Source organism: Pelophylax lessonae (genome assembly GCF_965119305.1).
Source record: "Pelophylax lessonae genome assembly, chromosome: 10".
In the NCBI taxonomy this organism is placed as follows: Eukaryota; Metazoa; Chordata; class Amphibia; order Anura; family Ranidae; genus Pelophylax; species Pelophylax lessonae.
The window spans coordinates 177,560,028-177,573,505 of record NC_138777.1 but is presented as its reverse complement, the minus strand read 5'-3'; the positions used below and the strand labels follow the sequence as shown (position 1 = coordinate 177,573,505).

At 44.2% G+C, this 13,478-nt stretch overlaps 1 long non-coding RNA gene across 1 annotated transcript in view; it reads right to left on the bottom strand.

The window, feature by feature from the left end:
• The window catches only part of LOC309565122, a 92,504-nt gene that overhangs the window by 49,245 nt on the left and 29,781 nt on the right, over positions 1 to 13,478 (bottom strand). The gene's annotated exons all lie outside the window — the stretch shown is intronic.

The window sequence follows — 13,478 nt, the reverse complement described above, 5'->3', positions numbered from 1 at the left end:
TTTGTATATACGTGCATATTTTTTGTTTTGCTGCGTCATTGTACTCTCTGTACATTGTACCCAGATAAAACAAATATTTTTGGATTTTATTTTTACCTTTTACGTCTTATTCATTGTATCTCCTTGCTATTTACAGCATTACTGTGACTGACCCCCGCCCCCTTGGTTGAGCCAATTTGGACTCCAGCTGGAGCAATTTGGGCCCCCTCTGGTCTGCACACTTTCCACCATATGCTATATTCTTTATTGGATCCACTCCAAATACCAAACCTCCCATTTATAGACAAGGCTGACAATGATTTCTGTGGGTGTTGCTAATGTTCCATGTTTTTAATCTATGGCAAAACAATTGTGGTGTCCATGCATCCTTCAACCATGTAAGTGTATATAACGTTTTTTTACTCACAATGTTGTTCTATAAATGAATGTATGTTTATACTCAAAAACATGCCTATATGAATACTTTGTTGTTATATTATCAACAACTGCTTGTTTGCTTTGATATATTTCTTTAATACTTACAGATAAAATTATTCCCCAAAAAATCCCTGAAGAAGAGGTTCTTACCTTGAAACGTCGGATCTTGCTTGGAATAATTGGTTGAGTGATTTGCACACCTTCATATCAATATCAGTTTTGCCAATAATTTTATTAGCTTTCAATGTTATTTGTGTATGTTCACTTTTTATTATTTTTGTAATAAAACCAATATATATTTAAATACAATTTTTTGTATATCTTTTGAGTGACCTCCAAAGTCCCACCCCAAGGGGAATTCTCAAATATGCTTCTCATATCGGGATGTGGCACTCGTATTTAGGGACACAGTGAGAGCACACCTTCCAGCATAGTGATTATGGTTTATGATCAGGAGCTTTCGATCATGGTAGCAATGTGACCAGTGTCGCATTTATAAGGGGAAAAAGGGCGATTGCCCCGGGCCTCCCCACTAAAGGGTCCTCTCTGCCAGTTGGGGCTCCAGACTTAATTTATAGAAAAAATGTAAACGCAATTTCTCTCCAGACTTCAGTAGTGAGTCTGTTGAGAAAATGATTCAGTTTTCAGCCTTTGCCAAGCTCCGGTCATGCTTCACTCCATCTCAACAGCCAATTTTATTACATGATGAAGAGCTTGCTGATACCTTTCAAGGTGTTAATGTAACTTTTAGAATATATTAGAGAATAATGGCCACTAGTTGTTAGGGAAAATGGTCATTCAGCAAATTGGCACTGATAAAGAATTATCTGAGAACCACGATGACCCATGAAAGACTGAGTGCTCTGTGCCTACTGGCTGATGAGAGTGGTGTGTTCAAGATGAAAAAGTTTGATGAGTTAGTTCATTTTGCAGATGCTGAGTTGAGGAATAGAGATGTATAGAACTGTTCGCCGGCGAACAGTTCCCGGCGAACTTAGCATGTTCGCGTTCGCCGCTGCCGGCGAACATATGCGATGTTCGGTCCGCCCCCCATAAGACATCATTGAGGCAAACTTTGACCCTGAACTTTACAGTCAGCAGACACATTTCCAGCCAATCAGCATACCTCCCTCCCACACCCTCCCACCTCCTATAAATAAGCAAGGGCAGCATCCATCTTAGATCATTCTGAAGCAGTGTGTGTAGTGAGAGTAGGGAGAGAGCTGCTGCTGTAATATCAGCACCCCAAAAAGCCCTTCTAAGGGCTGGTATTTGTGTTTTTTTTTTATATATATATATATATATATATATATATATATATATATATATACCTAGCGTCCCCAAAAGCCCTTTTAAGGGCTGGTAATTGAGTTGTTTCTTCTTATATATATATATCTATATCTATCTAGTGTCCCCAAAAGCCCTTTTAAGGGCTGGTAATTGAGGATTTTTTTTATTTATATATATACATATATATATATATATATATATATAGTGTCCCCAAAAGCCCTTTTAAGGGCTGGTAAGGTAATAGAGTTTTTTCTTTATATATATATCTATATATATCTATTGTACACTGCAGTTGCCTGCCCGCTGTGTGTGAGAGGCCACAGACCTACCACAGACTGTACTGTGTGCACACCACACTCATTTCGGGTGGCACAGGCACAGTACCTGGCATTTTAAAAAATATTTTTTTTTCCTCTGTCATAATTGCAGTGAGTGCTGTGTCAGGTCCACAGAGTGCACTGTACCCACTGCAGTGCACTGCCCACCACTGATATATATACGGTGGCACAGCATCTTGTTGCAATAAATTGAAAAAAAAAAATATTTTTTATTATTGCAGTTGCCTGGGCTGCCAGTTACTGTCAGGTCCACAGAGTGTACTGTGCCCACTGCAGTGCCACTGTGTGCCCACCCACCACTGATATATAAGGTGGCACAGCAGCTTGCAAAGTAAAAAAAAATATATATATTTTTTAATTGCAGTTGCCTGGGTGCCAGTGACTGCTGTCAGGTCCACAGAGAGTGTACTGTGCCACTGCCCACCCACCACTGATATATAAGGTGGCACAGCAGCTTGCAAAGTAAAATAAAATATATATTTTTTAAAATTGCAGTTGCCTGGGTGCCAGTGACTGCTGTCAGGTCCACAGAGAGTGTACTGTGCCACTGCCCACCCACCACTGATATATATGCCTGCAAGAGAAAAAGCCAGCCGCAGAGAAGCCGTATTCCTGAAAATATAAGAAAAATGCTGTTTTTTAGGGGTTCTGGACATGCTACAGAGCTGAAACTTGACAGGTACACTTTTTAGACCCCCCAGACACTGAATACAAAAAATGACATGCCTGCCTAAAAAAATGCCCGCTAAATGCCTGCAAGAAAAAAAGCCAGCCGCAGAGAAGCCGTATTCCTGAAAATATAAGAAAAATGCTGTTTTTTAGGGGTTCTGGACATGCTACAGAGCTGAAACTTGACAGGTACACTTTTTAGACCCCCCAGACACTGAATACAAAAAATGACATGCCTGCCTAAAAAAATGCCTGCTAAATGCCTGCAAGAAAAAAAGCCAGCCGCAGAGAAGCCATATTCCTGAAAATATAAGAAAATTGCTGTTTTTTAGGGGTTCTGGACATGCTACAGAGCTGAAACTTGACAGGTACACTTTTTAGACCCCCCAGACACTAAATACAAAAAATGACATGCCTGCCTAAAGAAATGCCAGCTAAATGCCTGCAAGAGAAAAAGCCAGCCGCAGAGAAGCCGTATTCCTGAAAATATAAGAAAAATGCTGTTTTTTAGGGGTTCTGGACATGCTACAGAGCTGAAACTTGACAGGTACACTTTTTAGACCCCCCAGACACTAAATACAAAAAATGACATGCCTGCCTAAAAAAATGTCCGATAAATGCCTGCAAGAGAAAAAGCCAGCCGCAGAGAAGCCGTATTCCTGAAAATATAATAAAAATGCTGTTTTTTAGGGGTTCTGGACATGCTACAGAGCTGAAACTTGACAGGTACACTTTTTAGACCCCCCAGACACTGAATACAAAAAATGACATGCCTGCCTAAAAAAATGCCCGATAAATGCCTGCAAGAGAAAAAGCCAGCCGCAGAGAAGCCGTATTACTGAAAATATAATAAAAATGCTGTTTTTTAGGGGTTCTGGACATGCTACAGAGCTGAAACTTGACAGGTACACTTTTTAGACCCCCCAGACACTAAATACAAAAAATGACATGCCTGCCTAAAAAAATGCCCGATAAATGCCTGCAAGAGAAAAAGCCAGCCGCAGAGAAGCCGTATTACTGAAAATATAATAAAAATGCTGTTTTTTAGGGGTTCTGGACATGCTACAGAGCTGAAACTTGACAGGTACACTTTTTAGACCCCCCAGACACTGAATACAAAAAATGACATGCCTGCCTAAAAAAATGCCCGCTAAATGCCTGCAAGAAAAAAAGCCAGCCGCAGAGAAGCCATATTCCTGAAAATATAAGAAAAATGCTGTTTTTTAGGGGTTCTGGACATGCTACAGAGCTGAAACTTGACAGGTACACTTTTTAGACCCCCCAGACACTAAATACAAAAAATTACATGCCTGCCTAAAAAAATGCCCGATAAATGCCTGCAAGAGAAAAAGCCAGCCGCAGAGAAGCCATATTCCTGAAAATATAAGAAAAATGCTGTTTTTTAGGGGTTCTGGACATGCTACAGAGCTGAAACTTGACAGGTACACTTTTTAGATCCCCCCAGACACTAAATACAAAAAATGACATGCCTGCCTAAAAAAATGCCCGATAAATGCCTGCAAGAGAAAAAGCCAGCCGCAGAGAAGCCATATTCCTGAAAATATAAGACAAATGCTGTTTTTTAGGGGTTCTGGACATGCTACAGAGCTGAAACTTCACAGGTACACTTTTTAGACCCCCCAGATGCTAAATCCAAAGAAAATTTTTATTTTTATTTTTTTTTAATTTTTCCAATAATTGGCTCTCTATCAAAAAATTATAATTTTTAAGAACTTTTTTTTGCGTGATCCCTCTCCGGCATGCCACAGTCCAGGTGTTAGTCCCCTTGAAACAACTTTTCCATCACTATTGTGGCCAGAAAGAGTCCCTGTGTGTTTTAAAATTCGCCTGCCTATTGAAGTCTATGGCGGTTCGCCCGGTTCGCCGGTTCGCGAACATTTGCCGATGTTCGCGTTCGCCGTTCGCGGACTGCGAATTTTAGGTTCGCGACATCACTATTGAGGAAGAAGGACTTTTTGTAAATATTGTAGTGTGATGGATAACTGTGATGTATGACTCTCCACCTGTGTAATGTGTATTCTTACAGTCAATAAGTCAGTCCGAAGACAAGTGTCTTCTTTGGAACCTAATTATATATATTTATATATATATATATATATATATATATATATATATATATATATATATTTTTTTTAGAACAAATGCGGTTTATCATTCGCTTTAGTTCACTTTTTTATTTTTTATATAATTTAATTTCTGTGTTGAGGGGTCCCCAAACTTGAAGTGCCCCAGGGCCTCCAAGGTATAAATCCAGCACTGACTGTGATATCCACTAACAACGGTTACATGATTGGGAAGCTTGCCTCTGTCTACAATTGTTAGGAGCCTCCTAAGGGGCTGCTGTGTGACGGCAGCAAGAGTTTAACCACTTAAGCCCCGGAAGATTTTACCCCCTTCCTGACTAGGGCCTATTTTGCGATTCGGCACTGCGTGACTTTAACGGACAATTGCGCGGTCGTGCTACGCTGTACCCAAATTAAATTGATGCCCTTTTTTTTCCCACAAACAGAGCTTTCTTTTGGTGGTATTTGATCACCTGTGCGATTTTTTGATCATGAGCTATAAACAAAAAAAGAGCGACAATTTTGCAAAAATAACAATATTTTTCACATTTTTTTATATGAAATTCCCCCCAAAAAATGTAAAAATCAAAATTTTTTAACATTTTAGGCCAATTTTTTTTTTACCATATGTTTGGTAAAAAAAAAAAATCGCAAAAAGCGTATTTTGATTGGTTTGAGCAAAAGTTATTGCGTTTACTAACTAAGGGAAAGATTTTTGTCATTTTTATTGTTTTTTTGTTTACGAGTAATGGCGGCGATCTGCGATTTTTTTTGCGGGACTGCGACATTGCGGCGGACAGATCGGACGATTGACTGACATTTTTGACACTTTTGGGGGTACCAATTACATTACTACAGTAATCAGTGCTATACATATGCACTGTTACTGTAAAAATGACACCGGCAGTGAAGGGGTTAACTTTATTTGAGAGGGAGGGGTTAAGTGTGTCCTAGGGGCATGCTTCTAACTGTGATTGGATGTGACTGTGTGTGTAACAGCAGAGATCTACGGTCCTACAAGCAGGACCGTTAGATCAGTGCTTTTACACAGGGGAGAATGACAGGCAGCTTTGTTTACATTAGCCGCCTGCCTTTCTCCTGCTGTACCGGAGGATTGTGAGTGAGCGGCGGACATCGGGTCCGCCGCTCACTCGCGCGGGGGGTCAGTGAGCAAGCGGGAGCGTGCCTCCGGCGGCGCGCGCTCGCTCGCTCCCTAGAGCCTCACAGGCTAGTGATGTACTCATACGTCACTTTGCCTGTGAGGGGCTGACTGCCGCCGTATATAGTCGGGCGGCAGTTGGCAAGTGGTTAAGGATTTCAGGGGTTGCTGTTGCCATTGACCCTATACTCCGGTGACATTTCCAATCAAGAATAGCTGACATTGGACAGATGTACAGAAGACTTCAAAATAATTGCTTCTAGTTACAGATCCCCCATTGCAGGCTGTGCATTAAGGCTCGGTTCACACTGCCGCGACTTGGGATCCGACTTGTGAGAGCCCAAGTCGCTTGACATGTGAAATCCCATGTTAGTCAATGAAAGCTGTCTTAATTAACACTACTGAAGTCACTCCGACTTCAGAAAAGGTTCCTGTACTACTTCAAGGAGAATTCTATCCGACTTTTATTCTCTTCTATCCTATACTTTTATAAAAGTAAACCCAAGTCGCCTGGCAAAGTCGAACTGCAAGTCGCATGACTTTCAGGTCGCGGCAGTGTAAACCGAGCCTAAGGAGAATTTGTTTAGCTAAGAAATGCAGATTTATTGCCCTTTGCTCATCCTGGCCAGCACTGAAATTAACCCGGCATGCAGTGTCTTTCCAAGTTTGTAGTTCTGCACAAAAAACACAGTTAAGGAAGTTTGTTTTTCTTAAAACCTTTATAATTTCCCTTGTAAAGTGTTACTAAACGCACAACAATAAAAATCAGTCTGTACATGCAGTAAAGCAGGCTTGTTTTAACGGTTTAACCTTAAAATACATAAGAGGGTCTTTACTGTCAGAGCGGTAAGGATGTGGAATTCTCTTCCACAAGTAGTGGTATCAGCAGGGAGCATCAATAGTTTTTTCTGTCTCTCCCCTTCTTCCACTGTCCCCAAACCATCTCCTTATAGAACAGAGGCTAGGGGACAAGCTGCACATGCTCAGTTTGGTGTGTATTTCTATAGAGTTTATCAGCACAGGACCAATCAGCACGGTCCAGACAGAGGGTCAGCGGTCCTGCAGCCTCATAGGACAATCAGCGGAGAAAGAAAACCCCTCCTACAAGCTTTAACCTGACACTGATAGAAGTCAAAAGACTGCTATATACTGCTGATGAGAAAAGGTATTTAACAGTTTATATGTACTAAAATGATTGCATTTCCATGATCTGTTTACCATGGGAGACCAGATATAGTGAATGCCGGGTGCTGGGTAACATTTTAACATTTAGTAAAATTTTAAGGAAAGGGATAAGCAGACTGTCATTAGTGACCTCCTTCTAAAAAAGGTTAGTGACATTAATATTTCTGTAATATTTTCCTTTAACCACTTGCCGACCGCCGCACGACTATTTACTGCGGCAGTCTGGCTCTCCTGGGCAAACCAAAGTAGGGCTACGTTGCTCGCCCAGGAGCTTCTAGGGGGCGAGCACGTGCCGTCAGAGGTGCTCTCCCACCCCCGCTCGTTCCCTGACATCCCCGCACGAGTGACCAGCGGCTCCGATGTCCGGCGGTCACTTACGATCTCCCGCTGGAGAGGGAGAAAGGCAGGCGGCTGATGTAAACAAAGCCACCTGTCATTCTCCCTGGTGTAACTGCAGAGACTACACAATCCTGCTATGTAGGATCGTATGTCTCTGTGGTTACATCACTAGCCACGCCCCCCCACAGTTAGAAACACCCCCCTAGGGATACATTTAACCCACTGATCACTAATAAAGTTAACCCCTTCCCTGCCAGTGTCATTTCTACAGTAACAGTGCATATGTATAGCACTGATTACTGTAGTAATGTCACTGGTACCCCCAAAAGTGTCAAAAATGTCAGTCAAGGGTCCGATCTGTCCGCTGCAATGTCGCAGTCCCGCAAAAAAAAAATCGCAGATCGCCACCATTACTAGTTAAAAAAAAAACAATAAAAATGACATAAATCTTTCCCAGAGTTAGTAAACGCAATAACGTTTGCGCAAACCAATCAAAATACGCTTATTGCGATTTTTTTTTACCAAAAATATGTAGCAGAAAACAAATTGGCCTAAAATGTTAAAAAATTTTGATTTTTACATTTTTTTGGGGGGGGAATTTCATATAAAAAAATGTGAAAAATATTGTTATTTTTTCAAAATCTTCGCTCTTTTTTTTGTTTATAGCGCAAAAAGTAAAAATCGCACAGGTGATCAAATACCACCAAAAGAAAGTTCTGTTTGTGGCAAAAAAAGGACGTCAATTTTATTTGGGTACAGCATCGCATGACCACGCAATTGTCCGTTAAAGTCACACAGTGCCGAATCGCAAAATAGGCCCTGGTCTTTGAGCAGCCAAATCCTCCGGGGCTTAAGTGGTTAAGATGAATTTGTTTCTATTCTTTGTGAGAAGGTAATAAAAAAAGGAAGGGGGGGGGGGGCTGGTTATTCGCTTGTCGTGACTGCTAGATTTTCTTATTAGCTTGTAGTATTTTTATGGCAATTTCAAAGAGATCCAAGCTGCAAGTTATCTCAGACAGCTTTAGCTGTGCAATAAAGATTGTAGATAAATATTTTTTTTTTCATCTGGGAATAATACAAGCTCTGTGCATACATGTGCTGATTTTTTTCTACTCTGAGAATCTTATGGAAAATTACCGCTGTCAAATATTTCTGGATAACTGAAGTTTGTGGTTACCCGGGCCATTACGCCGATATCCCACTGCCTGACGGTTTTATTTTAATTGGTAGATGGATCATAAATCTTTCCAAGTTCCATCCCCTTAATTAGCTAAAAAAAAAGCTTCTTGGCATTCTGTAAGAGATATATTAACTTGCTCTCAGTCCACTGTATTGTTTTATTTATTTTACTTAGAAGCATTGATTTTTCAGTTAATAAATGTTCAGTTTGCACAGAGAGACCCCTCAGAGGAGCTATTATGTAAATTTAAAAAAAACTTTCTACTTCAAGTAATCAAAGACGGGTCTAAGAATACTCCTTAACATGTAGAATAAAAAAGATTGTTTAAAATATTTTTACTTTATAAATAACGTGCAAAGGGAGATTCTGATTTTTCTTTTACGTTCCCCTGCACAAAAATTGGTACATTATATTGGAAGTAAACACAGCTTCAGTAGGATAGGTAATCGTTTTTTCCTGACAGACTCCATGGCAGCATACGTTCGGGTAGGCCCCGCCTCCTCTCCTACCTCATAGGACCCCACTCCCATAAATCTTTGCTCCCTTTCAGCATCAGTGTTCTTTTTTCGTCCTCCTCATTCATACATGTGATGTTCCTACAAAATACGGTCCTATATACACGGAAGCAGGATTGGGTCTTGGAGCCTCCGCTAAGCCCTGGCTATTAGCAGGGTATGGAGGGGGCAATAGAAGAGACCCTTTGCAGGGAGCTCTGTGGTCTGGCCGAGAAAGCCCAGCTGCGGTGGGTGGCCCATCATTGCCCGAAGATTCAGCTGGTGGTGCGTCACTGGACCCGTCTCTGCTCCGGGCAGGGTGGTAAGCCCTGTTATGGGACCCTTTTTCTATCTTTATTTTATGTCTTTACTTTCCTGTTGTTGTGTTATCGTAGCCTTCCTTCACTTGACAGGCTTTTTATTTTTGTCACCCTATACTGGTTATGTTTAGGTTTGGGGTCGTTCCCTTAATTAATTATCCGCCGGGAGTGTTCGGTTGTTACCTCATCTTCTTCCGGTATCGGTCCGCGGCCGCTATCCCGGCCGTCTCTTCCGGGTTGCGCCGTTGTCTGCGCATGCGCAGTAGCCGCCGGCGAGGTTAGGATGGTGCGCGTGCGCGGGGTGACGCGTGACGTCACTCGCGCATGCGCAGTACCGCTCACGGGCCGCAGAGCGGTCTATTTAAACAGCTGATGTGTCAGAAACTGGTGGGACGGTCGGTTCGTGTTATAGCCTTCCCCAGTTTCTGGCTTTGTCATTTAAGGTAAGATGCCATGCAAGAATGTTTTTTAATCCTGTTTCTGCTAGATTTTATATCCGATAGCCTGCCTTTTTCTTTTGCATGCCAGCTGATAGAGCTCTGTCTATTGAAGAGTATGGATGCTTCTCCGCCCCCTAGTGGCCAGCCCGCTCATACAAGGTATGTGCTGGGCAATTTTTGGGGGTAGGGAGACTGCAGGTTCTTTTAGCTGATGTCTTTCCCTGTCCTATATGTCTGTCTCCAGCTCTTCTAGGTCTGACCAGCAGCCTCACGCACGCACTGAAGACAGACATTCTAAACCGCACCACCGGCGCTCCTCGTCTAGGTCCAGACGCAGCTCTCCCCGCGATAAGGGACGCAGTGGTCAGTCTTCTTCCAAGCATCATGACCACTCAGAACGTCCGCATGGGAAGAAGTGCTGGGGGTGTAGTACCCTAGTAACAGATGGATCCTCTTTGTGTAAACCCTGCTATGCCCAAGCTACGGGTGAACGGGAAAAGTCGGACCAACATATCGAGGAAGTTGTGCGTAGAGTCCTAAAAGATTCTCTTGCTGAGCTACACAGACCAAGTACTGCTGCAGGACCATCCCGCTCTCCTGAAAGAGATTTTTTATTTCAGGATCCGTCTGAATCTCCTCAACCCAACCATCCTTCCATTCTTCCTTCGGATTCTGAATCTGATTCGGAGGATTCCGGTACTGGGTTTGAGTTCAACCTTGTCTCTCCTTTAGTCAAGGCGGTGAGAGAAGCCCTTGAATGGGAAGATCCGGCTGTCTCCTCCCCGAAGCAGAAAAAATTCTTTAAACAGTTGTGTAAAGAACGTTTGAACTTTCCCTTTTTAGGGGAACTGGGAGATATAATTTCTGAAGAGTGGAGCAAGGTGGAGAAGAAAAATTCCTTGACCACAAAAATGGCAAAACTGTATCCATTCAAACAGGAGGAGGTAAAACACCTCGAGTCCCCTCCTTTGGTGGATGCAGCGGTGATGCGACTAGTTAAGCATGTCACTCTTCCGTTGGAGGATACGGTATCTTTTAGAGATCCTTTGGATAGGAGGATTGACGCCGATCTCAAACGGGCGTATCTTTCAGCTGGTATGGCCTGCAAACCAGCATTGGCTCTGGCTACAGTTTCGAAGGCCATGGAAGTTTGGATCAACGCCCTGGATGACACTCTTAGCGGTATCTCGGAGGAAACTCTTCAACGTTCTCCGATACAGGAGTTGAAGATGGCTGCGGGCTTCTTGGGGGAGGCGTCTATAGACACCATTCGCCTCTTGGCCCGAGTTATGCTGTCTTCGGTTACGGCTAAACGAGCTCTTTGGCTTCGTTCTTGGGTGGCCGACGCTGCGTCAAAACAGGCGTGGTGCCGGATTCCCTTTGAGGGTTCTTCCCTCTTTGGGAATAAATTGGATGCAGCTATAACTCGGGCCACGGGTGGAAAATCTGGGTTCCTCCCTCAGGATAAACGCCCAGGCGCTCAGAAGCGCTCTTTCCCGAGAAGACAAACTGCCAGTCGTGCCAGGGAAGCACGCAGCTACAGACCAGGAAAGTCCTACGGAAGAGGCTGGAAGTCAAGGCAGTCCACCTTTCAGAAAGGCCCCAAAGGCTCTTCGTCTGGTGACCGGGAGGCCACCAAATCCTTTTGAGGTTGGGCCCGTCCAGGCCGTCCCGGTAGGGGCCAGGTTGCTCCAATTTCGGGAGGTCTGGGCGGCCTCGATCCAGGATCCCTGGGTGTTAAACATCGTGTCCCAGGGACATTCGTGGGCGTTCGACAAGGTTCCCAAACCCAGGTTTGTCGCAACATCACTTCCCCCTTCGGCAGAGAAAAAGGAGGTTCTTCTCGCCTATGTGGACACTCTACTGGCTCAGCGAGCTGTTGTGCCAGTTCCCGATGCAGAACGAGGTCTAGGAGTCTATTCACCTTTATTCCTCGTCCAGAAGAAAAACGGCACCTGGCGTCCGGTAATAGACCTTACATATCTCAACAGGTCTATACATCAAGAAAGATTCAAAATGGAGTCCCTAGTCACAATACAACACTCAATTCTCCCAGGAGATTGGTTGGCATCGATCGATCTAAAAGACGCATACTTCCACGTTCCTGTGGCAAGAGAGTATCATCAGTTCCTCCGGTTTGCTGTAGGTCCTGCCCACATGCAATTTACATGTCTTCCCTTCGGGCTCTCAACTTCGCCTCGCACGTTCTCCAAGACCTTGCTGGCAGTTGTGGCCTTCATCAGGACCAAAGGAGTCAGATTGCATCATTATCTGGACGATCTCCTCCTTCTGTCTCAAGACAGACGTCAGTTAATCTTGCATCTGGACCTAGTGATCTCTACACTTCAGGGATTCGGTTGGATTCTGAATCTAGAAAAGAGCCATCTGGTGCCTACGCAGTCGCTGGTGTTTCTCGGGGCACTGTTCAACACGGTGAAGTGCACCATTTCCCTGCCAGAAGAGAAAATTCCTGTAGTCCAGAGCAGGGTGTCTCACGCTCTCGCTGCCTCTCGTCTCACTGCTCGTCAGTGTCTAAAGGTAGTAGGGACGCTTGTAGCCACCTCGCCTATGGTGAAGTGGGCTATGTGGAAGCTGAGACCCTTCCAGAAGGGGTTTCTCCAACAGTGGACGACGGAGAATTTGTCACAGGTTATTCACCTGACTCCATTCATGAAGGGATGCCTTCCCTGGTGGTTACGCCGTTCAAATCTGACCAACTGCCACTCAATCGCTCCGATTTCCTGGATAACAATAACCTCCGATGCCAGCAATACCGGTTGGGGAGCCCACTGTCTGACCGAAGTGGCACAAGGCAGATGGAACTTCCCAGGTCACGGAGTAGTGTCCAACGTTCTAGAACTTCGAGCCGCCCTCAAAGCACTCCAGGCTTTTCACCATCTAACACAGGGGGCTTCAGTGCTGTTAAGGATGGACAACACCACGGCAGTGGCTTATGTCAAGAGGCAAGGAGGAACACGCAGCATGTCTCTTCTCCAAGAGACAGAGCCGATCATGACATGGGCCCAGCTTCATCTGGCCAATCTTTCAGCGGTCTTTGTTCCAGGAGTGTTGAATGTGGAAGCAGACTTCCTATCCCGTTTCCACCTAGACAACAACTAGTGGTCCCTCCATCAGGAGGTATTTGACTGGGTCCTGTCCCTGGGGATTTTGCCAGAGGTGGATCTGTTTGCGAGTCCACGCAACAAGAAACTTCGGAAGTACTACACGAGGTTCAGAGATCCTCGAGCCTTCGGAGTGGATGCCCTCACGGACAGATGGAACTTCCAGTCTGCTTATGCTTTTCCACCAGTACCAATAGTACTCCAATTCCTGCGGAGATTGAAGATGGAGGAAGTAGAGATTGTAGCAATAATCCCCTTCTGGCCCAACAGGCCATGGTTTCCCTTACTGACCCTTCTCAGCTTCAGGGATCCAATCCCTCTACCTGTCAGGCCGGACCTTCTATCTCAGGGTCCTACTCTGCACCCATGCCCTGCCCGTCTGCACCTCAGGGCCTGGTTCTTGAGAGGGGGAGGTTGGAAGCTCTCGGATGTCCAGAAGAA